Source organism: Rattus norvegicus, chromosome 2, assembly GCF_021556685.1.
Source record: "Rattus norvegicus strain SHRSP/BbbUtx chromosome 2, alternate assembly SHRSP_T2T, whole genome shotgun sequence".
NCBI lineage: Eukaryota > Metazoa > Chordata > Mammalia > Rodentia > Muridae > Rattus > Rattus norvegicus.
Genome location: NC_141535.1, coordinates 35,486,206 through 35,512,031, shown reverse-complemented (window position 1 = coordinate 35,512,031; position 25,826 = coordinate 35,486,206). Strand labels below are relative to the sequence as shown.

Below are 25,826 nucleotides of genomic sequence, written 5' to 3'. Positions count from 1 at the left end.
ACCTCCTCTTTCTTCTTTCTTCTTTTTGAAAAGTCACGTTTTCTTGGAACATCTTGAAGCACATGGAGGCCAACTTTTAGGAATCAGCGGGAGATGTATGTGAAGGAGACATCATCCCAGGGAACCTCATTCATGCAGGGAGATGCATATGGGACAAGGCTGTTGAAACATGGAGGAGGCCAGTTCAATATTTCCTAGGCATGGATCTTCAGGTGGCACCGCAGAAGCGAAGGCAGCTGAAGCACACAGGAGTAGGGCCTACCTGTGTACACTAGTAGATGGCACAGCAGGGTACAATTGTTACTGAAGGTCTTGCCACATTCCGGACACTTCTCGGGGGCTTCCATCTCTTGCCATGTCCCACTGTGTGACCAGATAGTGATGCAGGGTGCTTGCCAATGCAGCTGCAATGATGGTGGTCCAAGTTGGAGTTGGCTGTTAAGGAAGCAGTGACCACATGTGTCCTAGGCACGTGGATGTGTTGGTGGACTGCTGGGTAGGCACTCTGACTGAAGCCCTCACTTCCCATACTGCATCTGCATGGTTCTCCACCTCCACCCTATGACTGCACAGGTAGAGGACCAAGTCTTAGAGTTGACAGAAGCCTTTGCTACACTGGGCACAGTGGTAAGTTTGCAGGCCATCATAGTCAACAGACGGTAAATGAGGCCCAGGCTTCTCAAGCACTTTGCTATACTGAGAACAGACGTGGGCTTCTTACCTCTGGGCACCTGCTGGTGCTGACCAGTTGGGAACTTTAGATGAAGCAACCTCCAGAGACTTGACAGGAATGGGGTCATTCACCAGTGCAGATTCAGCTATAGGTCACCAGGTGTTTACTGCATTGGGAGGTCTAGCCAGAGTCACTATCACACAAGGCTTGCTTTCCTGGAGAGAACTGAGGCTGCAGGGTCTTCCAAGGACTGACGGTCCTTGTCCTTGGCATGGATGCACAAGTGATGGTTTAAAGCTGGAACACTGTTGGAAAGTCTGTCCACAGTGGGAGCAGAGGACAACTGCCATCTTCGACACTTTTGCCTTGTCATCTGAGTCCGGCATTGGATCTTGTTCCTGGGTGTGTGTCAGCAGGTGTTGTAAGAGGCTGGAGCGATGCTGGAAGCCCAGGTCACACTCAGTGCATTGGAAGGTGGGTTCAGGGGACAGCATTAGCATTAGCTTTGCCAGGTGTGAGCTTTTGTGGAAGTGGAGGCTACAGAGATGACAGGTATATGGCTGCTCATGTGTGTGTGTGTGTGTGTGTGTGTGTGAATGTGTGTGTGTGTGAATGTGTGTGAGTGTGTATGTGGTGTGTCCACACCACAGGTCCAAATTGAAGATGGATCTCGGTAAGATGGTCTCCCTGTAGCACAGACACCATCAAGAAGGAGAGCCTGAGATCATGGCATGTGGCCTTGTAGGCAGGTCAACTGAGGGAAGTTTACTCCACGCTGAACATATAAACTGTACTCCTGCCTTGGATGCTGGGGCTATGCTGATATCGGCAACTTTACTGCCTTACTGTCTGGGTAAGAAAAGGCTCCCTGGAAACTTCTGGACTCTCCGTCTGGCACTTTGCTGAGATGATGAATAGTCTCTTTAGGCTCTTCAACTTTAAGTTCCTCTTTGTCTGGCATTCTACTCCCAAATCCAAGAGGGTTTGCAAACCAGGTTTCTGGAATTCTCCTTCAGCCATAAGGGGTCCTAGAGGAATGGCTTTCTTGTAGGAACTGGAGTATCCTATGGAGCTCTGTGAGGCCACTTTAGGCAAGTCTCTACTTCTTGGGTTCAGCAGGTCTGGTGGGCACTGGCTGAGATGGGAATAATTCAATCAATGGTAAAGATTACTCTGTTCCTTTGAGATGATGTCTATAGGAGGACAATTCTTGCTAGCACTGAAGCTAAATTCCAGTAGTCCAGTTTAGTGTCTGTGGACACACCCTCCAGCAATCTGCCACCTCCTCCCCATCTCTGAGCTGCTGGCCCTGCAGGCGGCTCAGCATGTCTCAGGGTAGGCCAACAGGAACTGTTCCAGCACCAGCAGCTTCAGACTCTGCCAAAGCCAATGATAGCAAAGTTCCTGAAGCCAGTCCAGGATGCCCACACCTATGACCCCCAATACTGGAAGCATCTGAAGAGTTGGTGGGTCACCTCAGGCAGAATCTGGGTCTAACAACCTGTTCTTCCTCTCATCTTACTGCTCTCAACTGCTCTTGTTCCAGACTATCTAGGGATGGGTACTGCCAGCATTTTTTATACCTGCTGTAACTATACTGGACTCTTAGACTCCTCTCCTCAGCTCTTTACACACCTGTGGAGTCAAGAGGTTAAGATGTTTGGGGGTCCTTGGAGGGATCCAGAACAGGAATCAGCATAAGCCAGCCAAAGGAAGGACTCTGAGAAACTGAAACAGAAGGGATTCTTCGCTTTTTCATGTAACTTTCAAAATTAGTTTGTCACTGTCTTCCCCAAAGCATTAGAATTAGTTTTGGGTTTGAGATAAAACTATAGGCTATTACAACAAAGAAATCAGCATCTTGCTGAGTCTTCTAATTTCAGAACATGCTACTGAGTACTGTTTATTTAGGGGTTTCTCTAGGTCTTCTTAAAAAAATTGCAATCATTTTCATTGTTTGTGCACGGAGACTACAATAAAATACTAATCCTGTAAGAACTTGCCAAATTTACTTGTAAGTTGCAGGCTATAGTAGGGTGTTTTGTTACTACCCTGGCCGGATCATCCAGTAATGTGTGGAATGCAGGGGGTGACAGGGACCCTTTACCTGTGCTCAGTTTTGGGAAGAAAGTTTTATTCTTTCAATATTGAGCGTGCTCTCCGTGGTAGGTTTCTGCAGATAGCTGCCACTATAAGGTTCAATTTACTGAGATACACAGAGATAGATACTCTATCTGTTCTATCTCTACAGCTGCTGAGATGACGGAGTTCTTCTGCGTTTGCCTGTTGATGTGGGGATTATTACCTTGATTGGCTTTTGCAGGACTCTGTGTGATTCTGGGGTAGGACTCACAGGGGGAAACACACCGTATTCCTATCATGCTAATTGAGCTCATTAAGGATTTTTGCATCGTCGCAACAGTATTAGGGTGGCATTGCTCTGTGTTTTCTTACAAATACCTGATGATGTGGTAATAATAATGACGAGTTTCTCACAATGTGGGGTTTTCTTCTTTATTTTATTGATTCTGCTTATTTCTGAAGTTTGTATGTAGTTATATAAAATGTTGCTTGCTAAAAATCCTCTTTTTTCCTATTTGTATTTACATGATCAGTTTTCTCTTATTTTCTTATTTAAGGGATGATTTTGAATTAGCTAAACATAAAGGATGCCTTTGCTTCAAATGTTTCTTCTCTTCCCCTCTTTCTTCAGCTTTCCTCACCTTCTCCCCCAACTCCACCCTGTCAGTTTGTCTGTCTTCCACTGTTCTGACACACATGATTTAGCCCAGTGATCTTTCATGTTAGCAAACAGTTGGCTTTCAAACTTAGATTATCTTTCGGACTTGTGGTGGCTTGAATAGGGATGGCCCCCCAGAGACTCATGTGCTTGGCCATAGGAAGTGGCATTATTAGGAGGTGTGGCCTTATTGGAGGAAGTGTGTCACTGCGGAGGCGGGCTTTGAGGTCATATATGCTCAAGCTATGCACACTGGGGTACACGGTCTCCTTCTGCTGCCTAGAGATCAAGATGTAAAACTCTCAGCTCTGTCTCCCGCATCATGTCTGCCCAGATACTGCCACGTGTCCCACAGTGATCATAATGGACTAAACCTCTGAAACTGTAAGCCAGTCACAATTAAATGCTTTCCTTTATAAAAGTTCCCTCAGTCATGGTGTCTCTTCACAGCAATAACACCCAAACCAAGACTTATTTATAAAGGAGCTGAGCTTCCCACCCACTCCCTGCTTGACAATACAGGTTCTACAGGTAAAGGTATTTGCATAAAAGAAATAGATCCCATTTTAAGTTATTTATTTATTTTTTAAATTTTTATTAGATATATTTCTTTACTTACATTTCAAATATTATTCCCCTTTCTAGTTTCCTGTCCATAAGCCCCCATTCCCTCCCTTCTCCCTTCCCCATACAGGTATTTCTCCTATAAATCCCCTCTATTCCCCCCCCCATATTCCACTGCACTGGGGGTCCAACCTTGGCAGGATCAAGTACTTCCCCTTCCACTGGTGCCCCAACAAGGCTATTCTCTGGTACACATGCAGTTGGAGTCCTAGGTCAGTCCATGTATAGTCTTTCAGTAGTGGTTTAGTCCCTGGAAGCTCTGGTTGTTGGCATTGTTGTTTTTATGGGGTTGCAAGCTCCTTCAACTCTTTCAATCCTTCCTCCAATTCCCCTCAAGGGGGTCCTGTTCTTAGTTCAGTGGTTTGCTGCTAGCATTGACCTCTGTATTGGACAAGCTCTGAATGTGTCTCTCAGGAGAGATCTATATCTGGTCCCTTCCAGCATGCATTTTCTAGCTTCATCCATCTTATCTAGTTTTGGTGGCTGTATATATATATATATATATATATATATATATATATGGGCTACATGTGGGGCAGGCTCTGAATGGCTGTTCCTTGAATTGCTGCTCTAAACTTTGCTTCCATATCTCCTTCTAGATAGCAAAGTCACCTCACTGATGTTCATTTCAGTGGGCTCACTGAAAGAGGACCAAGTACTCTTCCAAATAGCTACTGATTATGTGCTTGCTCTGATGTTCAATAGGATGGTTTGCTCAATGGGATGGATGCTACTATCTTCTCCTATGTAAAGTTGTAAATAAGCTCATGTTTAAAAAGTCTACTTCTGTCTGAACTTCTCTTTTGTCTTTTCTGACATTAAAAGCAGGACCCTCCTAAGTTACAGTTTGAAGTTTTTAATGTCGGCTTTCTTGTCTGTAACACAAGCTTATGCCAACTCAAGTGCAGATGGCTTCCTCAGATACCACAACATGGATGGATCCTGGTCTTTCCTGTAAGGATCCTGGAAACCAGTGAGGAGGCAGAAATGAACTGGGTTTCTCCTCCTCCCTGTCTGCCTTTCTTCCTTGGGGTCTATTCTTACCATGCGTGGCCCTTGCTTTTTCTTTAGGGTCCTGAACAATTAAGGGTGGGCTGGCTTTGAAGGCCAGATGACTCCAAGACCTACCCTACCATGCACAGCTATACCTCCCCCAACTTTGCTCTAAAGCTGGGTGAGAGTGATGGGATCCAGTTAATTTTCAACATAGAAAATACCTCACTCGACGGTTTTCTGAATAGGTAACACAAGGAGTGTGCTTGTTAGGCAATGCTTTAACTATCTCTTCCCTGGGTGTCAGTAAAGAAGCAGAGAGTTTGTGTTGAAACAAGGTGTGGCGGCATCCACTGCTCTTTGCTTCTGTCATTCTGAAATCATCGCCATCTGGCCTAACAAGTCTAGGAGTGTGTAGATCCGAAGCTAGAGCTCCAACCACAGGCACTGCGAAGAATGACCCCAACCCATGCACATGGGGCAGCCACAACAAAGGGGCCGTGAACAATGCCAATTGTACTGACTGCCTAGCCCACAGATATGTGGTCCTTCAGATGCTTGTCAACAAAGGGATGAATCGAACTCGGTGTTGGCGAACAAGCCCGCATTGTCTTCCCTGTTCCAAAAATATTCTCTAAACTTCCCAAAGCCCTGAGCACTAGGGGATAAACCCCACAGGGCCTGCCAGCAGACGAATACCAATCCCCTCAACATCTAGATTTGCCTGGCACTTGATCTGAGCATTACCCAAACAGGCAGCCTTTAAACCTTTCATACAGATAATTTTTATCTAGCAAAGATCTTGCCAACAAGGCGAGTTTAGAGGTCTGCTCTGGGAGGCGTGGAGAATGTCTGACAGATTACTAAGCCCAGTGACACAGGAGCAGCCCAGTGACACAGGAGCAGCCCAGTTCCCCCCTCCCCCCACCCCTTACCATGTAGCTGATGTAATTACACATTTCTATGATGACAGTCTGTTATTTACCATGAGATAATAGGGTGGCCCAAGCAACGGGAGTGCAGTGACTGCAAGTGCACTGAGTTAATGGCTGTGTGACCTTGGAAATTATAAAGGTCAGAATTGCATGACAACACTACTACTTATCTCAGGTCTGGGTATCCAAGGGTCACATGACTACAGGATGCTTTGCCTTCCCAACAGAATCTCTTCTGGAGAAAAATGTTGTGGTCCTGGGAAAAGGCATTGAGAACATTCTTTGTACTTTTATTTTTCCTTTATGCTGTATAGGGGCTCCAACTCTGGGCCTGCTCATACTGGGCAAGCACTGGAGTCCCACGCACTATTCCTGGGCCCCTTTATTTTATTTTGCTTTTTAATTTTGAGACAGAACCTCAGTTAATGAATCAAGCTGGCTTTGAACTTGGGATCTTCCTACCCTGCCTGCCAAATATACCCAGCACATGGGATGACAGGGCTGTGCCACCAGGCCTGGAACTCCCTGTTCTTAACTCTTTTGCTCCTGGAACAATTTTTCTCTCAAATAGTCACTTCTTCCAATGTAGCACACAGCCAACCACAGACGTGTTCTTGGGACTATACCCCAATTTAATTTTATTCATGGATGCAGAACTATCTGAATTTCATGTAATTTCTGTGGTAAAATAGTCTTATTTCACTATTCCTGTCACTTGAAAAGATTATAAAAACCTTTCTTAGCTTTTAGGCCGGACTAAAATAAGATGCTAAAACCATTTACCTATATGGTTTGTTGGCCCTAGCTGTAAGTACCTGAGTATGCCATGCAGAATTTGAAAGAAAAATGACTTCAGGCTTCCTTGCAGCTATGGGGGTCAGACTTTGGAAGGCAGCCATGCTTTTGCAGACAGCAGGGTTGCACCAGCAGTCAGAGCCCATCTCTGGTTTTCCTTGGTCAAAGAACAGAAAGGATAACAGTGTCGTCCCTTTGATGCACTGAGCTTTTCCCCTCCATCTTGGATTTCTTGTTCTTGCTTCCCTGTAGTCCAGGACTATAACAAAGCAAGGACAATCACCTCCTGGAAGAAACAATCTCACTTCCTTTCTCATCTGGATTCTGGTTTTGGGGACATCTGGTCCCCATGAGCCTCCTGTTCTGGGAGTCTCATTCGTTTTGAGGTTTGTAGTAATGTCATTGAGAAACCTGAGGATGTGACAAGTCACTGAATGTCAACATGCCAAAGGACATTGTGCATTGCGCTGAGCAGCCAGATAAAAGCTTTATCTCGCCTGTTTCCCTGCCCTGTGTCTGCTTTGACCAGACTCCTTCCCCTGCTGTCTTTTGGTGTCATCAGTGACATTATGCTTCTGTGAACCTTTCAAGGAAAGAAATCCTTTGGAACATCTGTGTGTCAGGCATGGCTCTACACTTGAAAATATAATAAGCACTTTGAATTATATTATTCTACTACTTTTAACTACAATTTTTGATCTACCTGTCTATCTATCTATCTATCTATCTATCTATCTATCTATCTATCTATCTATCTTTGGCTAGGGCTGAACAACTTTAATTTTGTTCCTTTGACTCTGAGATTTCCAGGCCCCATGACCTCAAATAGAAGATTAGGCAGGAATAAGAAAAATTGAGGTCCTAAGTGATCCTGCCTTGTCTCTGCCTGCACCAAGCCTGTCCTTTCTAAGGTTGTAGAACACGTTGTCAGCCTTCAGCAGGGACCATGGCTGTGCCAGCATCCAAGTTGCATGTGATTTTTGGTGAGGGAAGTCAAAGAGCAACAGTTCTGCTTCTGCGTGTGTGCCTAGGCCCTTCTGGGCATCTGTGCTGTACAGGTTGAAGATAAAGCCCACGGTTCCAAAGACAGTCTAGCCTGCATTGCGTCCTTTCTCATTGGCTGCCACTTGTTTCTGCTTCATCCAATGGTAAACTGATTTTCTATGCCCCACCCACTCACAGGTGGGTGGAGACAGTACAGTGTAGTGCAGGTGTTTACAGCCTAGAGGGAGAGAGGAAGGGACAGAGTTCGGGTAAGATTTTTGGAGTTGCCAATAGTGACTGAGAACACAAGGCTCCCCATCACAGCGTGACTTGGAAACATAGGCACCTCAAAGACAACTGCATTTGGTCTTTGTGACATCTTGTCTCTATATTTATGTTTTTGCCTCTGCCACCATTTCTTCTTTCTCAATCCTCATGTGCAAACACACAAGCGTGTGCATAAACACAGGCACACATTTCCCTTGTAAGACCAAGAACTAGTCAGTCAGGACTGTCATATCAAGTTTACACAAAATGTGACTGTATAAGACACACAGGCGATCAGAAGGATGACATTAACAAGAGAAGTATGCCTTCAGAGTCCTGGACCCTGTTGCTATTCTTTGCTGACCTCATCAGCCCCAGTAATGGTTTGTATTTATATACCCTGGGCCACTTTTTTAAACCAAACCCACAGTGGTTGGTTCCATGTAAGATAACAACCATTTATTTATTAATATCAAATGCTGTCTGATTCCTACACACCACTCATACCACTGAGCTAAAGAGTGGAGGAATTCCCTCCTAATTGATTAAATAATAAAGACGACAAGAAGCCAATCACTGGGTGAGAAGGAGGCAGGCCTTCTGGGTCTGAGAGAGGAAGAGGGAAGTCAGGAGGAGGGCTTCCTTTTGGATGGTGGGATCAAGGCAGACAAGATATAGGTTGGGGGCTGTTAGTTCGAATGGCAGAATCTACCAGAATCCTCCACTGGAAGATTTCTAACATAGAATAGTTGGCATATTTAGGATGCTAGATTTCGCACCCAGTTATATCTGTTGATTCTAAACGAAGATTGTCTGGCGTTTTGCATTTTGCTGTGACTCAATTGAGCTCCAGGGAAAGGTAACTGCAGCGGAGCGTTGGGTTGGTGAGAGTGCACCCCCAACTAGCTGCGCCCGCAACTAGCTGCAGACATTTGTGAGTAGTGAGCTGGTTTGGCAGCAGCCAGCGGCAGGGAGGAGAGGGAGATTTCGGAGCCCTGGAGAGGCAGAGCCAGCGTTGGTAGGAGAGGACTAGAGGAAGCATGCGGTCTCAGTACCGAGCTGGGAACAGACTGAGACCACCGGCCAGTGCCTTGCCAGCGATAGCGTGGCAAGCATGGATTATTACAAGCAACTCTGAAGGTAATGGGTTGGATGACGAGAGAGAAAAAAGATTTACCACCTGCTGTGTCACTAATTAGGCGTGTGGTCTTGGACACATTCAGTGACCTGACTGAATGTCTCCTGTTGCCTCCTGTTCTGAGAATCGAGGAAGTGCATGTAAAGACAATGTGTGAGGCATAGATAGCTTACATGAGTGGCAGACATGATTTCCGGAGGGATGCTCTCTCCGTGACAATGATCTGAATGAAGAGTGAGAAAGGAGTAGGTGAGACGACCCACAGGACATGAGCAGAAAGCAGCTGCTCTGGGCTACCCTGGGCAAATGGTTGAATCTCTGAGCATTTCAGTTTCTTCATTCCTTTTTAAACAGGAGGCTATTTGGAATAGTTACTGTTTGGCTAATAATTTATCCTTTTTTCAGTCATATCTTTCCCATGCTTATTTAGCATGTGGGAGGCCTGTAGAAAGGTCAGCATATGCTAATTTTCATAAGTCCTTAGGTAGCTGGCTGTCCTGTGAACTACCATCAATGAGGAGGCTTGGTCTAGGGCCCAAATGACATTTTGGAATCTTTTCAACACTAGGACAGTGCACTTATAGGTACCGTAAAGATGGCCTTTTCTAAATGTCTTTGTTCTCACACAAGAATCACATTATAAACAACATGTGAGCTGGAATTACCTTAATAAATAACTTCACTGAAAAAGAGAATAAAGAAATATATCACTGTATTTCTTATAGCCGGCACAGTAAACCCTTAGAAGCATTGTACACGACAGGGAGACAGAGGGTGTTCTTGACACACTGAGGTAGGTTGCCCATGACATAAGTGACCTGTTCTTTCATTTAATTTTATCTCTAGGCTTCTGGATGAAGAATCCAGAATGAAACACCCATTTCTTCCCCATGCCTGTAGGATTTTGCAGGGTTCTTGCTGTATTGTGCATTGAGAGCCTTCATTAGCAATGCAAGCACTTCAGAAGGTGACGCATGACTCATGCAATGTCTAGAAATAGCACTGTGGAAAATTGCTTTTATGTAATCTTTCTCGGAGTGCCATTCTGTGAATGCTTATCATCCCTGCAGAAACAAGTGGGAAAGATCACGTCTTGTGGGGCCTCTGGGGATGTGCTGGGTCTCAGAGTCACGCCACTGCCTCACAGGCTTCTGGAAGCTACTAGGTATTTGGGAGCATTTTAGGTACAATGGCGGAGGGAGGGAGGGTGGGGCCAATCCTCGAGGTCAGAATCAAACTTGGGTTTCAGTTCTATTACATTTAGCACATGGGCTTCAATCAGGGGCTGCTGCTGCTTCTCCTTCTTCTTCTTCTTCCTCTTCCTCTTCCTCTTCTTCTTCTGGTCCAAAACGAAATCTTAAGTGTTTTTAAGTTGTTGTAAACTGTACTTAACATAAAATTAGTTGGTTCAGTTAGGTGAAGTACATAGACATTATTATGTGACCATGGCTTCCATCCAACCATCTGTCTCTGCGTATTTCTATCTTCCTAACTCAGACTCCGGACTTCCCAACCCGTAACTCCCCGCTCACTTCCTCTTTCCAGGAAACCAGCCTTCTACTTTGTCCGTTGGATTTTGACTCTTCCGGGCATCTCAGAAACTGAAGTCATCTAATAATTTGTCCTTTTGTGACCGGCTTACTTAATTTTGGGTACAGCGTCCGTCTTACGGTTTCAAATGTCTTGCAGCATGTGTCAGAACTGAACACTGGGGCGCAGGATCCCAGTGTATTGCGCACCACATATCGTTTATTCGCTCATTCATTTCGTGGACACCGAGTTGCTCCTGCCCTTCAGGGATGACTAATGTTTCTGGGAATATGAGTATAAAAGTTTTAATTCTCTCCCATTCCAATTTTGAACAAAAACCTCTTAAAATTAAAAGGGAAGGTCCCCGACTAAGTATATAAACTATCTAGAAGGAGAAAGGACAGAGGCAGGCGATCACCCCCATCCTAGGATAGTCACCAGGCCAGGTGGGGGAGGAGGAAGGGGTGGGCCTGGTTGTAAGCAAGGGCAAAGAACTGATGAGCGAAAGTAGGGTTTTAACACTGGAGGCTCAGCCAGGAGCCTATAGATAGATGGCTTGTAGGGAAGAGGGCTTTCCACGAACATAGGAGGACCTGAGTATGAATCTCTAGTAAGCACACAAAAAACTGGGCAGGACTTCACATGCCTGTCTCTCTAGCATTGGGGTGGAGACAGACAGATCCCGAGAGTTCTCTGACCAGCCAGCTAGCTTGGCCTAAACTGGCGAGCTTCTTATTCACAGAGAGGTCCTGTTTCAGGAAGTAAGGTGGGTAAAAGTAGAGGAAGACTTCTGATTGGCTTTGGCCAATGCACTCGATGGGCGTGTGTGTGCACATCAGTACACTGTGTGCTGATCCCACATGCCCGCACACCTGGGCCAGCGTAAATGCTTCTGGGAAACAAAAAGCTTGTAAAGGAAGTGCACAGGCTGTTCCCTTCATTTCTGGATGAGTTCCTACCATACCAGTTCTGCTCCTTGTCTGGCTATGGTCCTGTTACAACATTAATGTGAGTGTAACAACATTTGTATGACATCAGAGAATTCCTCGCAGGGAGGTATTCTGACATGGCGAGGAAGAATAATTTTCTTTTAGCTTTCCAGATTCAGTTGGGACCTGGGAGCCAAATCCGAGTCTGGAACTTAACACGTGCTTCCTCTAGGGTCCCCTAGATGGGATCCCCAGAAGACGTTGTGTACAACCCTTCTGGTTCTGAGGAACCATGCGTGAGAGTATTCAGTGGAAAGGACCTGAAAGTCATGGTCGTAGCTTAGGATGGTTACTGTATGTGCTCCAACTTGTCTGACATGGCCTTCCCTTGTTGGCACACACCCAGCTAGCACTCCAACGATCCGCCTCTTGTTCTGTGTTGCCATTGGCGCTGAGCAATGACCAAAGCATGCTAGATAATGATTAGTCTTGGAACGATTAGCATCCTATGTACTAGGGTTTTTTTTTTTTTTTAAAGACTTATGTAACGGGTGTTCTACTTTTTCCTAGAATCTTTGCCTCTCTAAGGACTTGCTATTGCATGTGAAAAAAGAGAAGGGATCCAAAAATTTAAAAGCACATTGCAATATTCGATTAACACTCCTAGCCAACTGATAAACACATGGTCTGTGCTCTGAAATCTGCAGGAGCGCACACAAATGCTTCTAGGGGCCTTTTGCAACATAACTGCTGACCCTTTGGGCCTGGATTTCAAGAGGACACATTAGTTAGTGGCAGGGTGGTGTGTGACCAGTGATGGGTCTTGGCCCCAGGACAACTTGGAAGGTTTGCCACTGATTTGGAAAGAACAGCAAATCTGTGTTCTGAACAGAGAGGGGGAAAGAGGACAGAGTTCTCGGCGGAACACTAATGAGAATAAGATGAGACCACTTCAAAAAGAGGCCCAGTCAGTGATAGAGGAGTGTGTGTGTCCATGTGGCTGGTTGATGGTTGACATCTCCACAGGGTCATGGTCATATCTAGAGCAGACTGACTGGGATCAGTGGGCGGATCACTCTGAGATCCAGGCGGCTGTCATCAGAGCCTGTGTGCAAACACAAATGAGGCTTTGTGTACTTCTCCAGGTTTCTCAACATTTTGATCTCTGGCTCCTTTAGGCTTGAGTGGCAACAGACGGTGTTCAATTCCCTGTATGTTGGACGCGAGATATCAGCAAGAAGAGTGAAAATTTCCTCGAATGATCTGCAAGTCCACAGAAAGAGGAATGGGGTGGGGGCAGTGGTAATATGTTTTATAAAACATGGTGTGATCTGGTGGAAACTGGCGAGAGGGGGTGTCTTAGTGGGCCCATGCTGAGGTATTCCTCCCCGCCCTCCACAGGTATCAGCCATACAACAGGTCTACTATAGATTCATCTGTTTATTTTGGACATAGGAAGGGAGTCTGAGAAGGGAGTAGAGGCAGAGACAGAAAGGGCACAGAGAACAGAAAGAGAGAGGGGAGAGAGGCCTGGAACATGTTGGGAGAGAGAGAAGATAGGGAAAGAGGTAGGGAGAGGAGAGGAGAAAGAGGAAGGGAAGGGAGGGGAGGGAAGGGAGGGAGGACCGAATAGGTAGAGAGAGTCCTTTTATACCAGGCTGGTATATCTGGTTGCTAGGTAACCATTGGGCGAAGCTAGAGGAAATATGACCAAATGGAGCTAGGAATTATTGTACCTATCTGACTTTCTACTTTCTCATTTTACAATGAGGTGCAAGTGAGGTAGAGTAGTAGTAGTAGTAGTAATAGTAGTAGTCGTAATAGTAATAGTAGTAGCAGCAGCAGCAGCAGCAGTAGTAGCAGCAGCAGCAGCAGTAGTAGCAGCAGCAGCAGCAGTAGTAGCAGCAGCAGCAGCAGTAGTAGCAGCAGCAGCAATAGTAGTAGCAGTAGTAGAAGTAGTAGTAGCAGCAGCAGCAGCAGCAGCAGTGATAGTGGTAGTGGTAGTAGTAAGGGGTTAAGTGCTCTTTACTCATGATCCCCAAGCCACTGAAGTAGATAGTACTTTGCTATATCTTTGAGGTAAAGACCTTTTCCACCTTACAAGGGGTCTGCTCCTCTTAGCACTTTTCCCGGAGTGGTCAGTGGCTGCCCAGATATCAAGAGCTTCCGGATTAGACTGATAAATACCTCCACTTCTCACATAGGAGGCTGACTATGTGTGACTTGAGGGTTACTGGGATGTCCTCTGGGGGGGTAGTTGTGCCGACCATCTGCCCATTTCTGCACTGTTTTTATTGTAATGTGAGAAGCATGACAGGTATGTGAACTTCTCTGTCTCACCCTCATTGTCTGATCTCAGCTGGCTTCTCTTGAGCAAAACAACCAGGAAAGAGGAAATAGGAGTCTTGAGGCTCTTTAGTGTCTGCCAGTTCAGATTGTGTCTGGCTCTCTACCCCTGCAGGATCTCAGCCAGCCATGTTGTGAGGCCCAGGAAGGCTTTTGTTCCCAGCCAGTCACTCATAGAGCCTTTAAACGTAAAAAAAAAATTATTGTATGTATGCGTTGTGTGCGAGTGTGCCTATGTGTGTGTGTGCATGCATGGGTGTGAATGCAAGGGTGCATATACCAGTGCAAACATGTGGAGGTCAGAGGACAACTTTGGAGTCAGTCCTCTTCACTGTGTGATCCAGGGATTGAATTCAGGCTGTCTGGTTTGAATGGCAAACACTTTCACCTACTGAGCAGTCTTGGCCAGGGAGCCATTTTTTAGCCTCCACCATGACTTTAACCCTTTGTGCCCATTCTAGAGACCTTCCTTTAAGCAACTAGCATTTGGAGAGTGAACTTTAGTCAGAGGAACCCCTGTTTGAAGGCAGTGGAGGATATATTCCCTTCTTCAGGGTCAGAAGGGACTAAGCTAGAGGTTTGGAAGTCTTTCTAGTGCAGCTTTCCCACTGGCTGAACTTGCTGGGGACACCCACAGAAGTGGCTCATGGGACCATTCTGCCCACAAGCATTTTAGTAACAAAATACAATCAAACAATCCTCTGTTCAACATACACAAAATTCTCTCTTTCAGAAATCATTTTCAACACGACTTTTGTTCCTTTAGGGTACTTGTTCCAAGGATTTTGCTGGATCCAGTAAGGGAGTTATTGAATATTCTGAGAACATCTCTTCTGCCCTACGAGTGACCTTCTCAGTGTGGCGCCATGCCTCAGGGGTGGTTAGAGACAGACAGGAGTCTTCTCAGTAGGGGAAGTGTGTGTATGCTGGGGTGCTGTGTAGTGAGCAGTCTGCCTATATTCTCCAACCCAGTTCACTAGACATCATAGGCAGTGTGGCTTTCCTTCAATTGTGGGACATTGTTTCTCAGAAGTGGTACCCAGACGGACCAGTTCTGAGGTGCAGGGTGAAGCAAGCCAGCAGAGGAATTGACACCATGCTGCCGGTAAAGGTTAGCTTGTATCTGTTTTGAAAAAAAAATTGCTAAAGCCTGGGTTGGGTGATGTAATAGAAAACCCTTCTTATGTTATCCCGTAGACACTCATTTTTTTCCCCCTCAAAGAATAAAAATTCAGTCCAGCTATTTGAAATTCTGGCAGCCATGAAATCTCCCCCAGTCCCTTTCCTCCCTCCTCCTTTCTTCCTCTACCTTCATTTGAAGTTCTTTCCAATCAGAAACATAGTAAACTGTCTTTTTTATTAAAAAATGACCTTGTGGCTACAAATCCACACATCCAATGCCTCCTTCTTATCTGGAATGTTCTGCACTCGCCAAGCCAAGTGGGCCAGACTTGACAGTTTTGTTCGTCATGTGTTTACCTTCCACCCCTCAATTTTCTTTTGCCCTCTCTTGCTATTTTCTCCAGAATAGGTGAAGGGGAAAAAATGTAGGAAGCATTTCTCCTCGAATCACGTGCTGTCAAAGCCCTCTTGTGGGATGGAGTTCAGCTTCTCTCACAGTGGCCCTTTGATAGCTAAAAATCTGGTGTTCAGCAATTACTTCTTTCTGAGAACTCCAAGTACATCCAGCCTTGCAGTTTTTTAAACAATTGGCTGTGTTCTCTGGGCCCGTTCCTCATCTCACTGGGCTCCCATAGAGACAGAAGACAGGCCCTCTGTCCCTGTTGAAGGACAGCAGCTGACGTTTATGGGGCAGCTGGAAGCAGAAGGGCAGATTGGCCGAGGCCGCCTTTCATTCTTCTTACGGCTCGAATTGAGATATGGGTTTGTTATATGTTTGTTTAATCTTATTTCAGGCTCTCCCATACAAATCCTGGGGGGAGGGGGTGGCAGTAGAGAGCAAAGCTGCAACATGTGTGCTGAGCTCGGAACGAGAAATGTTAATCCTTGCAAAAAAAAAAAAAAAAAAAAAAAGGGCATTGTGTAAATTCCAGACTGCAACTAATCAGGATGTACTCAGACAGTGGCGTGAATGCTTCGCTTTCCCTTTTAATATTCAGTGTGCGCAGTCATGAGGTAACGCGACCTTCTGAATGCATATTTCTCCCAAATTTCCTTCAGGCCCATATTTATTTTATTTGCTGAAACCCCAGAGGCTTCTATGAAGTGCTCCAGATGTTTTCCATCTGCAGACAGTGCACCTGACAGTCAAGAGGCCGAGCAGGTTTGCTGGTGGCCAGCTGTTCGCTTGTACCCTCGGCATCAGGATACATTTTAACTGCTCGCAGCATGTCCAAGGCTCCGGTGTTTGGATACTTGTGTTCTGGGTGCTCTGCTACAGGCCTTAGCTTCATTAGCACATTTATGACTTCTGTGGTCCTATGGGGTAGATCTACATACTAGCTCAGTGCTTTATTGATGAGAAAACCATGGATCCAAAAGGATAAATAGCCTCCCCCAGGTCACATAAATAGAAGCCAGAGAGAAAACCTGGGGGCTGGGTATAAATCATTACCGCATTACTGTGTTATACGGATGTCACTTCTGGACTAGCCCTCCGGCTTCCGTTAGATAAATCCCTGTAAGAATGGTCTCATCTTCGGGTACCTGGATCCCATTTGTGCCGTCTCAGCAGATAAATCCTGTATAAGAATGCTCTCATCCTTGGAATTCCTACCTGTGTCAACTTGATGAAAGGCTCAGCCATTTTGATTTCCATAAAAGCGTTTTTCTTCTCCAAGCGTCTCTCTATGTGTGCAGATCCGTGCTTGAGTCTCAGTATGTCTTACCAAGGGTGAGGGGAAATTGGAGGGCAACTTCCGCCTTTACCCATCATAGAAACTCAGCCGAAGGGCTCTGCATTTCAGGCATCCATATTGTTTGTTTCCGATTTGTTGCTACTCTTTCTCCTGCCAGCCCTGCGATGTTGCTCTACTACAATTCAGTGTTTCCAAAAAGAAGGCTTCCTAAGGGGCCTCTTGAGGTAGTGTCTTTTAAAATTCTACCCCTGACTGCAGAGAAGGGAAGACTCTGCTGTCCCTATTCCCCTGTCCTTTCTTCTTTCTCCCTTCCCCTCCCTTTTCTTTCCCTCCTCTTTCTCTAAAGTAGAACAAAAAAGAATAATTGTCGAATTAACTGATTTTTTCCACTATAAGTCACAATATTTCTATTACATTTCGTAGGCCCATTCCTTTCCCCCCCAAGCTACCTGTTAGAGTGGTTTATTTATCACACTTACCCCCTAGTTCCACCACAAACTGATGACAGAATCACCACAGAGACATCGCCTGCAGTAAACTTTCCCCTCATAAGTCATAGGTAGATGCGTTTGGTCTGTAGATCCTGGCTCTCTGACCCGGGCAGTGTGTGGTGACCACTCAAAACTGTGAAGTCCGTAGTTCACCAGCTCAGAGTAGTGTAGTAAAGCCATGCAAATTGTTTGCAAAATAGTTTCCCCAGGAGGACTGCACACAATAGTATGTGCCAGTTCTGCCTATCTGCAAATGGACACCAGGGATGAGTTGAAGAGGCAATGATTGCACAATCTAATCATCATGGGCTACTTAAGAAATTCCTATATTCCAAGCTCTTCATAGATTCTCAATTTCTATTATAATCCTACAAAGAGGCTATCACCACTTTGTCAATTAAGGTATTCTCCAGAGGAGGCTAGCTTAAGTGATGAGAAGGCTTATTCTCTGTCATGCTAGAAAGTATAAAACCAGACTATCTACAGAGCTGGTTGGTGTGGCTACCCAGTATATCAAGTACAGTCCAGAGTCTCTGTCATCTGTCCCTGGGAACAGCTCATTCTAAAGCCAACAGTTAGACTTCCATGGTAGCTCCAGAATGGGAGCCCTGCAGAGCAGGTCTAGGAAGGTATAGACATTGTACCTTGTCTGTAGCAGTGTCATAGGAGGATTTCATCAAATTGTTGCAGCCTGTTTCTGAATAAGTCGTTATAAGTGCACACAGATGTACTCTGAGGCTACTTAAACTTCCTCTTGTAGATAAAAGTGAACGTAGCTGCCCTGAGGTTCATTGTTGCTTCCAGTGGTGGTGGTGGTGGTGGTAGTGATGGTGGTGGTGTGTGTGTGTATGTGTGTGTGTGTGTGTGTGTTAGCAGAAAAAAAAGGACTCTGTCTTGCTAAAAAGGAAAAATGGGAGCAATTTTTGTGTCCCATAGCCTCCATCCAATTCATGGGTCAACTCTTTCCTTTTTTTAGATGATGTGTATCTAGAATTTAGATAAATTCACAACAAAAAGTGTAAGCATCTGAAGTCCTGTGGTTAGCAAGGGGTGGAGACAAAATTGGAGTCCATTTAACTCCTGTGATGACAAATTTCTCAAGCAGGTAAAAATAGTGTTCTGTGCCGTCCTCAACATGCAAACCACAAGAGTCCATCGTGAGGGAAATTCTTTGAAGAGATTACAAAAGTTTTCAGGGCAGCTGAAACTTAGTACTTTGCAATGTGGCATGCTGGGAACATTGCGTGCAGCCAGCATGGTCTGGCCCAGAGCCCAAACCAGGGGGCATCCCTAGAGAAGCAGTAGAGGTGAAAGGCATATCGCCCAACACTGGTAGGTTGTCTAAAGCACACATAGTCATCTGTCAGAGTTGAAATATGTTAGAAGAGTAGGAAGGGTGAGAGGTAGAGAGGTAGGGAAGGAGGGAAGGAGGGAAGGAGGGAAGACGGGAAAGAAGGAGGTAGTACTCTTTCAGCCATGCATCTGTGAAGACATCAATACCAGCTCTCACATTCTTCAAACGCTTACTTACATGCTTACCATGAGATCAAATAGGGGAATGTGGTTCTTTTCAAATGTGGAGATGGTGACACACTGGTGTCCATAGTGTGGTTTTTACCCTCTATGGGATATCAGCTAAGGCCCTTTGCAGTTGTCTCCCAGTTTATCTGGGGAGAACTTTCGAGGTGGTCAGAGTTTAGCATGAGGTTCTGAGTTACAGTGCAGCCCTTAGCTGTGGGGGACCCCATTCCTTTCCCTTCAAGACTTCTCTGTCAACTGCCTTTCCTTCCTATCCACTGGGATTTTACCCTGACACTTCCTCATGTGTGCTTTCCCTGCTCAAGCCTTCACAGACAGCCTGCACACTAACAGTGCTTGGGACTATGTGTTAGACTTCAGTCATTTGCTTAAACTCCACGACTTGGCCTCAAGGACCTCTGGACACCTTCACTGGATCATCTCCCAGGCTCTCAAAGCCAGTATATCCAAAGACACTTGCATCTGCCTTCATCCCGACCAAAACCAAACAAAAATGCTTGTTTCTATTTCATGTCCTTTAAAACATTTAAAAAAAAATGTGTATGTGTCTTACATGAGAGTGTCATACACGAGTACTTTATTGACATTACCATCACTCCAACTCCTCTCATGGTCTATGTTCAAACTGAAGACCTCATCTCTTGAGTCTAGCACAACCGCTTATCCTAGGTGGTGTCCTAGAATCATCTTGTCTCCTAAAGGATGTGCAAGTAAATACCACATCTGGACAGCTCTTTTCCTTCTACCCAGCCACCACCATCCTACAGCCCCTTGGACTGAGTCATAGCTCACACTTCCATGGTTTTACACATTTTATTTCAGGAGTCTCGCCTTCTCCTTCTCCATGCCTATCCCATCAAATCCACCCTCCACATTGCTACTGACAGTGCCTTTGGGAAACAGACCCAGTTCCGTCCATTCAGTCACCAAGTGAGCTCCTCAAGGATTCTCTGGTGTCTACAGTCTTGTGTCTTTGGGATGTCAGCTAAGGACCTTCACAGTTCTGTTCCAGTTTATCTGGGGAGAACTTGATGCTTGGAGAACTTGCTTACATCTTTCGTACTGCATCACTGACATCTCTCCTGATTCACCTGGTAGACTTATTAAACCTTAGTTGTCAAGATTTTCTTTAATTTTTAAATCTACTATATATCTAATAATAGGTAGAATGGAATTTTGTTGAAAATGAAATATTTCTATCTGTGGATGAAGAAAGTAAAATGTTAAATATTAAACTAACCAATGCCTGTCATTCAATTGTTCCATTGTATTTTTAAACTTCTGTGCCTTCCTGCCTTAAAACACACCCTTTGTCATTTTTGGGAGTGATCTGAGTTCTCAGAAAACAGGTTTGGTATCCTTTCATACTTCCTCCTTTTTCCCCAGAACATTCATCCACGTTCTACCTTCTTTTTTTTTTTTTGTAAAAATTCAAGGTTTTATTGGAATAACAGCTTTTATGCCACAAACTTTAACTCATTAAAAAATACATTTTTTGTTGACTTAAGGAGCTACATTATAAAATTATCATATTGATTCCTTTCTTACACTGACTTGTGCCTTGATTTCTTTGTGAGTATATTTACCAAATATCAAAGTCATGAAATTTCAATGAATAATTAATAAATCTCCTTTCCCTTTTCTATGACAGTTTCTTTCTTTTTGTCCTTTATGTAAACCTGAGGTCTTAAACTTAGGTCTCTTTTCCTTCGTAAAAATGTATGTGAAATGAAAATTTGCACACAAGCACTAGCAATTTAATCCATTTCTGTCCGTGTTCTACCTTCTTAAGGTAGGATGAGAGATGCCGGTTTGGTTTACACCACATGCCAGACCTGGTCCTTCTCTGGTGAGCTCACACGGAGTCACGTATTTCAATTGACTCAACAGCTGGAGGGTTTCACCTCCACTACACTCAAAAGCTCGGGAACTAAGGCCTAGAGAACCTGAGCGACTCACCCAAGGTCAGACCATGCGATATGTAATGGAACAGGGACAGACACCCAGGCTATCTGTCCCAGTGCCAATGCTCTTGACCACTTATAGCATTAGGAAGCAGGGACGAGAGCCTCATTTCTAAGAGTCACACGTAATCATTTGTTTCAAAAAATTGCAGTTACTTTTTTTTTTTTGAGCAACTGGGAGCAGCTACGAATATGTTTGATTTTCGTGCTTCTGGCAGACTCCAGCTGTGACTCAGTTCTGATGGACACGTTCTTCTACTGACACTTGGAAGCAAGGCGTTTCATCTCATGCTCATTTAAGTTAACAAAGCACGGCTCCTCAGGAAGAAGAGGTGGGGGGAGCAAGAAATCTGAGTCATGAACTCAGTGCTGACCTGCTTCCCCCATTGCACACTTCGGAGCTTTCCCACCTGTGTCCGTGTAATGACACACACACACATTTTACCCTGATACATCACAGAGCATCTTGTTGCAGACCAGACATGCTGCCTTGGACTCTGAGAAAGGAAGCATATGGACCGTGTGCCCGTGCAGCAGGGTTATGGGGTGGTGGTGGTGGTGGTGGAGGGAAGGCAAAGTTGGGGAGCACCCCTGATTCTGATGGACTTCAAATCCAGTTGCTAAGAGGTCTAAGCAAGTCTCAGACTGAAAGAACGCCGCACTTGTGTTTGCCCGTGCGCATCAATGTCTGTGCATGTTCATTCGTGAGCATGTGTTGAGGATGAGTTGTACAGAAGGCAAGGAATATAACCAAGTACGATCTCAAACTCAAAATCGACCAGCATTTTAGTCACACTCTGAAGAGAAGACATGTTCTCATCATTCCAGATCTGGCTCTGGTTTCACCGCAGGAATTTCTTCTTATCTTTTCCCATGAAATGACCTTTCCCTCGTTTGCTCTCCCACCTGCTTTGTGTCTTTGCATTAAGTAACTCATCACATTTGTCTGCCTGTGGCAGGACTCCCAGGATTTTTGGGACTATACACCAAAGATCTCAAGGATGCTGAGCTCTCAGCCTTGGCTCAGGGCCAGTCATCCTTTGAAGGGTGGATGAAGCCTTGTCACAGGCTGGAAATTGAAGAACTCTCCCGCCATGGCACACACTGTGGTATGGGTGCCCGGGCCCTTTTTTAATCCCCTCATTTTTGCCATTGATTATGTCTCTGCTTAACACCAACAGCTTTATGCAGAGGCCTCTGCAGAGACTGAGATTGCCATGGGATAGATCAGGTTATTTGTTTGTAAGCCTGGGTCAGCCTTAGACCTGATGTCTTGAACTGAGAATATTCCCCGGAGCCCTTAGGAAAGCACTTGACATGTTCAAATAGAAACTCATATCCAATCTCTGCTTTTCATTATTCTTCATTTATTTTTCTTCATGAACATTTGGACTTGCCCAGGTGTCCTAGGTTGTTTGGGGGTTGTGTGGGAGGGAGCTACGTTAACAGAATATGTAGACACAAGTTCAGTCTAACTCAGTAATTATGGCTTGCTGGATTACAAGCAGGCAAGTGCTGGCTTTTTTTTTAAATTGATTTTTATGATTGATACAGGGATACCTAAACCTTGTGCTTTCTCTGTGGACAGTGGGAGGGACAAGAAATGGGAAAATGTTCACATAAGGTTTCTGATAATTTACTGTTCTAGGAAGCTTAAAGCTTAAAAATCTTCATCTAATGGACAAGAATTTCTTACATGAATTGATACTCGTTCCTTGACTATTCCTAGGTGCCTGAGGCCAATATGACATTCTAAGTATTGGAAAGCAGTTCAGTGCCTCCCTGCGGTGAGAAAGAAAGCCCACAGTGGGGCAAAGAGAGCTCCCCAGGATAGCCATCTAAAACAGAGGGTGATTCATATCCTGTCATTAACACAGCAAAAAATTTGTCCTCCTTACTCATGACATGTTTGAGCTGGAAAAACACAATATGCTAAATTCTCAATTTCCTGATGGGCCACATGAGCTCTCCTAATGACCTGTCATTGGCAGCTTGACTTCAGAACATTCCAGGCTCTGTTCCGCGGGGCACATGCTGAACAACTCAGGAGTTAAAGTGTAGTGTGGCAACCTAACTCTGGATCACCAGAATAACCTGCTTATCCTGAGTGCCAGTGTATTGACATTAACTCCCAAGTTCTTTTAAGTTCCTCATGAATATTTTCAGATTGCATTTCAGGTCCTAACCTTAACGGGAATAAAAAAAACAAAAACCCACAACAAAACAAGCAAACCTAACCCGAACCTGGCCTTTCATTTAAAACTACAGAGAACATTGAAGTAACCTTTTCTTGGGAAATAGCACTTTCTTCTGGACAAACATGTTTTCATATAAAGTTCACGTTTTTGGTATTATGGAATTATATAAGTGCAGTGTTTAAACTTAGAGAATATTGCTCTTTAAGGAACCAGAACGATTTAACCTTTTAAAAAATAGATATAGCCCGTATGTAGAAACATAGAAAAAATATGGTGGGGGCAACTTTTATTCTTAGAGGAGGCAAAGGTACTAAAATTACAGAAAGGTTAAATCTGATTGAGTTCCGTGATCACTCAGCTGGAATTTAATCCAGTATTTAAAGAAAAATGTCTGTTTATTGGTGGTATAAGACTGCTAGAACTGACACCATCTCGGCTGACTAACTGTCTCTGTGCCTGGGGTACCTGAAAACTATACTCCAGGCTACAGTCTGTCCCTCCACTCTATCCATGCACACATTTCCCTCTGCTGTGTCATAAGGTCAGCTTTGCTACGTCACTTCATAGGTGAGGACACTGAGAGTCAGAGTTACAGAGCCCCCAAAGGTGGTGGCAGGGTCTGAACTTAAGGTTGGCCCTACTACACCAGACGCTTACAGAGCACTCAGAAGCAAAGGTTCAGGCAGTGTTTATTGACACATGTGGAGCCACTATTCTAGGAGAACTAGAAGAGTCAACATTTCAGAGAACATTTGATTGGCTAATTCCAGGGGACAGTGAAGCTATTAGGACATGATTCCTCCTGGCCAAAGCATTCATCTGAGAGGAAGTAAAAGGTTGTTGCAAATAGGGTTTAGAAACTAGGGAAGGAGATGACGCCCTCTTTGGTGTGGGCATTTTCTATTGTCTTCAGAGAGATAAATGACTCTCCCTCTTTCTCTCCCTCTCTATATAAACTGTGTGTGTGTGAGTGTGTGTGTGTATAAATATATATACATATATATATATTTATACACACACACATACACAGACACACACATAGACACACATACACAGACACACATACATAGACATACATACATAGACACACATACACACACAGACACACACACATAGACACACATACACAGACACACACACAGACACATAGACACACACACACAGACACACACATATACACATGGGCTTTCAAGGTTATCATTAGCAAAATGGGCTCAGCCTTGAAGAGCTTGGGACTTTCCTTTGTGAAGAAGGTGACCACCGCACTTTAATGCTAGAGCCTGGAGGAGCAACGTTAGAACCAGAGACCAGTACAGAAACTTTCCTTGGAAGTGCTGAACAGGTGGGAGCAAGTTCAAGCCAGCTTAGCTCAATTCAACAAGCTAGGGAAACTGGCTTAGTTGTCACTCTGGGTTCTGGTAGAGATTCTGATGCCGTAGGTTCGGTGCATCTTAGAAATCAGTGCTGAGATACCCCAGTGTAGGTGAACGTCAGGGTGGGGAGGTGGGAGGGAGTGAGCGGGTGGGAGTGTGGGTGAGGGAGCACCCTCATAGAAGCAGGGGCTGGGGATGGGATATTGTGTTTCTGGAGCGGCAACAGGGAAAGGGGATAACATTTAAAATGTAAATAAACCCGCCCCCCAAAAGAAATCAGTGCTGAGACCTCAAACCAGAACAACCAACTCAACAAGGCGGGTGTATGGTTCAATTTTCTAACCCTGAGAGAAACAGTTTAAAGAGGAAAGCTATTTCTGATGTTTCTGTTCATGGCTACCCTCTTCATTGCAACCCTGTGTGGCAGAACATCGTGGCAAAGGGAACATGTGAAAGTAGAATCCACTTATTCCTGGAAATGTGGACAATTTGTAGAAGCAGCTGGAGGTAACATATACTCTTCAAAATATTGCCCCTCATTCTTCTTCCACTAAGGACTAAAATCAACGCATCCATGGAATTGATCTGTTTCCTTGCTTTGAGAGATGGATGGGGATTTTTTTTATTCAATGGTGGTTCTTAGCTTTCTGAATCTTTCTGGTGCCCATTGAAGTGTGAACTCTTTTCTCAAAATTGGGAATATTCACATCAACACGGGGCTGCTGTTTGGGGGATTTGCATGGACTTTGAGTTTCACCTCTAGGAATGAAGTAAAACCAAGAAGGGAGCAATATTTTTGCCTTTGATCAAACAAGGGTACCTTCAAATCTAAGACGTGAACAGGACCCATGGCATTTGTGGCTACCTCGATGTTTCCCTTTTTTCAGGTCATCTCCGTGGGTAGTGAATAGTAGTGTAATTTATAACAGAGCAGAAGAGGGGTTGGGGGCTCTGTGTAGAAGTGAGCGTACTTATTTCTCAAATCATAACATGTAAGTTGGGTTTGACTCCCACACCAGGCTGCTGTAGGAAGCTCTATGTCAGTACAGTTCCCCATCTCTGTCTCAGAGTCCCCTGTGAGATGTCCATTCATTTGCCCACACTCCATAAGGGTAACTGTTCTCCCCTTCCCCAACTGGCTGTGAAAACTGCTAAATGGTGAAATACTTCCCATCTGAAGAGAAGAGTTTCTGGCTGGTGGGTGGTTGAATGATTCACTTCCTGGTATTAGTACAATGAGAAAAAACTCTCATTCATAAATGTCCTCTTACTTGTAGCAACTTTAGTTTAAGTAGGTCTTCACTGCTGGGTCATTCAAACGCTGGTGATTCTTTGAAATGTCCAGACGGACGTGAACATACTTCTCAATCTACAGGGGCATCTTCATTGAATGGACTCTCCCAAGACCAGAGATAGGGAGCTATTGTGAATCAGAGGTCAAGGTGGTACCAGAAAAGATTTTTTCCATTGCTAGGGATGAACCAAAAT

The 25,826-nt window shown here is 44.8% G+C and overlaps 2 long non-coding RNA genes across 4 annotated transcripts in view; one reads left to right on the top strand and one right to left on the bottom strand.

Annotated features, from left to right (window-relative positions):
- The first annotated feature begins 8,829 nt into the window (after positions 1 to 8,829).
- The window catches only part of LOC102546726 (uncharacterized), a 246,060-nt gene continuing 229,063 nt past the window's right edge, over positions 8,830 to 25,826 (top strand). For 2 of the 3 annotated variants that reach the window (XR_015670592.1, XR_015670591.1), the window contains exon 1: positions 9,023 to 9,151. This is a non-coding gene — a long non-coding RNA (uncharacterized LOC102546726). Of the gene's footprint in view, positions 9,152 to 25,826 lie in introns of all 3 variants that reach the window. The other variant, XR_015670586.1, reaches the window with a different exon arrangement.
- LOC147996040 (uncharacterized) lies at positions 10,974 to 17,415 on the bottom strand. Its single transcript, XR_015670614.1, has 2 exons — positions 17,253 to 17,415; positions 10,974 to 12,871 (listed from the first exon to the last, which is right to left on the bottom strand). It is a non-coding gene; the product is annotated as an uncharacterized LOC147996040 (long non-coding RNA).